The following is a 4,055-nucleotide window of genomic DNA, read 5'->3' as shown; positions in this document are numbered from 1 at the left end:
AAATACAAGGGAGGGAGTTTGACTCACACTACAGTAGAAACACAAATCTTGTCAATCCATAACAGTTGCAGATTGCTTCAGATGAGGAGATGGTGAAGAGATGTAAAATGGCCAAAATTATGAGTAAGAAGAGATGGTAACTTAGCTGGGGATCCTATCTCAATAATAGGGGATCCCAGGATGTCTAGTTTATGCAAAGAGCTCTGGGACCTCTTTGGATCAGGTTGTACCTGGTTTGGCTAAGCACCAGGGGATTTTAGGATTTAAGTGGCTGTGATGTGGTCACAGCCATCACTATATATTGGGTAATTTATGTTAGACAGGACAGATCAGAAAGTTTGAAGTAGCATGCAGACTAACAGGCATTTGGAGATGAAACAGGCTGCCCCTTCAGTTTTCCTTGTTCAAGTAACATGGTCTTTCATAGTGAGACAATCAATTGGGGCAGACTGGCAGTCTCTTAATACTTCTAACTGAAGCTTAAAGGTGTATTGCATCTCCTCCATGGCACAATACATTAATAGACCTCTTTTGCTTACTTCTGCGAAACAAATAAAAATAAATTGAAAATATACGGCTGATTTCAGTATTTCAGTGGTAGAATCTGGGCACATCTTGTAAAATATGGTTTTAGGGGCTCTCAGCGACCTGCAGGTGCCACTTCTGATCTAAGCCATCATGTTGTTTGCATGGTTTGGCTCAGCATGCTCTGCAAGACCAGCTGCTGTGATTTGAAAAACATAGTTTATTGCACCTCATGTGAACAATCAGCCTCTTGAACTGTGGAACGCCACTACAGTCAGACTGGATAAAACTGGACTAGTGGCTGAAAAGTGTCCACATTTTATTTTCCAAGGTTTCCAGCACAACATTTTCTGCTCAGAGTAGCAACTTTCCACCTTATTTGAAGTCAGCAAAAGTGTCTTCTGTTTCAACACTTAAATGGACCTGTTTTGAATTAGCTATGACAATGCATGCTTGCATTTAACAAAAAGGCAAAAAGGCATTGTCACCAACACTTTAAAAAAATGCAGGCTTTTAGCTTTAAACCTGAGCTCTGGATGTGAAAGTCCCTACCTATGAAGCATTATATTGGTTCCCATCTCATTCCACTTTGCCTCAGTTTCCCATATGCCATTTAATAATAATACTGACCCAGTTTTGTAGACAGGGCTAAGACAGTAACTAAATTTGATTTAATGGAATTGAATTCTAATTAAATGCATTTAACTATGATTATCCTCATTCACCATAACCCAGCTGACTTGGGCTGATCTTGAAAACGCTAAACAGGGTACTTGGATTCAATTAGATTGGCAGAAATACCACCTTCGATGAAGGCATCAACAAACCACTTTTTTTTTTTTTTTTGGTAAAAGGGAACAAAAATCAAGTAGTCACTAGGAGCTGAGCAAGAGTCAAGGGAGACTTCAGCTATTTTTGCTAGCCAATCATATTAAAAATTACAATTTAGTACCAGGTTTCAAGGAGCACTTGAACCACATGCAACCCTTACAGGGTTAACCTATATTAAGTTCTTTAGATATAAAGGTGATACAAATACTGATGTTCAGTATTGTAGCACAAACAATATAATACATAATCACTGGAGTGTGCTGATCCAGATTAAATGCCTATGGATTTTGCCATGCAAATCAACTTATTTTCTACATGGGTGAGGCCCCATAATTGATCAATATTATGCAGTGAAAATGACCAAGACTCAGTTGGAGTGCCAGAACTGCCATGGGGCACAGTATCTCCTTGGATAATAAATGCCATATAAGTAAAACTGAAGCCCAATTCATAACCTAAATTAATGTTTATTCAAGAGTAATTTGCCCTGATCTTATTCTCCAGTATACAATACAAGCATTAACTGATTGATGCTGAACTCATAAAAGCTTTAATTACTCTACTTCAAGTGGAACTTTCCTTTTAATAACTAGGAAGCATTCATTAAACTGTAACATCGGGACACTTCCTTCAATATCCTAAAGTAAAGAGCATCAACATTAAGTTTCTTTGCAAATCTGATGAACAAATCAAAATTCAGAGCTATCAGTGATACTTATGATAATTTCCAGAACTCATAATGTTGCACTAAAAACAAGGAATTTCATAGCCCCTTATTATGTCATAAACATTTGAAGATTTTGATCCACATTCATGTCATACTAATTCTGCTAAGCTTAAAAGTGCCACAACACCATCTGATTATTACTGGAATCAGGCAATTAGGAAATTTACTTGAGAAAAATAGTTTCTTTTAAACCAAAGAAAGTCTGTTCCCTTCCTTACAGCCAAGTATTTATAGACAGTGACTAGAAAGCTTATGCCAGCAGCCTGCACGGTGCCTCAATTTAACTAGCATGCCACTGTTTCTTATGCCCAAGAATATGAGAAGGGAAAGCTGGTATGACCTATTTCACAGCGATGGACAGACAAGTAACTGCATTAGCCTGTTGCAACAAGTTTGGCAGCTCAAAATTATATGGAGGATGAAATAAGATCATCTGTTTAAAACATGGGTTTTCTTCTTTAAAATCCATTCCGATAACCCAGTTTTCCTTAAGTCATGTAGTTGATGTATGCAATTTTGCCTTTGGCTGGTATTGCTCTTGAGTTGGGAAGGTCTTTCTGGTGATGCTCACAACCCTGTACAATCATGTGCTTTGTTCCACCAGGTATAGAGAGGAAGTAAGTTATTCAGTCACAAACATAGCCCTGATTTACACCGATGGAATGTGAGGAAAGCACAGAAGGGAAAATCAAGAGGACCTCATGTTATAAAACCAGCTACTAGTTCAGAAGATATTCTATTTTTCTAAAATAGCTTCCTCGAAAACCCAACCTCAGGTTACCTTCAGCCTTGTGTTAGCTATCCTCAGTGGAAGTTCCCTTCACTTCAGTGCGTTGTTTCCATTTCTGGCTTCTTCAATCTTCCATAAAGATGCTTCCCATCATTTCTGGCATCTCCTTTCCAAACTCAGCTTCTGACCAAGTCAGGTACCTTATGTCTTCCTAGGAGTACCAACATCAATCAAGATAGTCGCAGCATTGCTAGCCCATAGTGGCTGCCCAGATCTTTAGGCAGACTGGCTGGGTGCTCCGTTCTTTTCCTTCCCCCTTGAACTTAAGAGATGGTTTGCCACTTCTAGGAACATTTAATAAGGAAAGCTCCTTCTGGTATCAGTGGATAGGATCATATCATCCTCTATAAGGATGCACTCTATATCTCTATAACTCTGTTCAGCCTCAGTTGACAGACGGTTGTGAGCATTTTTTGCTATTCAGTATTTATTTGCTATTGGTCTAATTAAATGTATGTAATCTTAATCTGACATGGTTAATATTTTTTTCCAGGTCACCCAATAAAAGATCCATAACTTTATAGGACATCATGCCATTTCCAATGTTTTACTTTCTGCATCTGACAAAGAATTTGTCTGCTAATTTATACAAAATCCATTTCCATTAAAAAAAACAACACATTTTTTATTTTTGTGCACTAATGTACGTTCAGCAACAATTCTACCACTTTCAGTAAGGGCATCATTATTCTTCACAAACATCTCTTCCCTTGTCAAAAAACTTCCCAACTTCTCATAAATCTGGCATTGAGAAGAAGCTGCTGCAGCAGTAACAACTGAGTTACAGCACCCAAAATTTCCAAGGTTTTGTACAATGTAACTCAAAAATCCCTGCACCTATTTGGATTAATGACTTTGACTTAGTCTTTGCCTGCAAATATTGTCCTATGCTATTGAAAAACAAAAAAGATACGACCATTTGTGTTTATCTGATACCTGACAATGGAATTTTCTGATAATGATCCAGGTCCTGGGTCTGTCACATTCAAATTCTGATCCATTTATTGTCTGAAATTATACATACATACATACATACATACTTACATACATATATATATATATTCAAACAATAAATATATATTGTTATATATATTTATTGGGGGAAGGAAATATATATCCAGAAATAAATAAATAAATATATATATATATATATATATATATATATATATATATATACCCAGA

Source organism: Python bivittatus, unplaced genomic scaffold (genome assembly GCF_059951505.1).
Source record: "Python bivittatus isolate LINGU-HERP-01145 unplaced genomic scaffold, Pbiv_v1 ctg000060_np1212, whole genome shotgun sequence".
NCBI lineage: Eukaryota > Metazoa > Chordata > Lepidosauria > Squamata > Pythonidae > Python > Python bivittatus.
The sequence above is the reverse complement of the archived record's forward strand: the minus strand, read 5'-3'. Positions refer to the sequence as shown.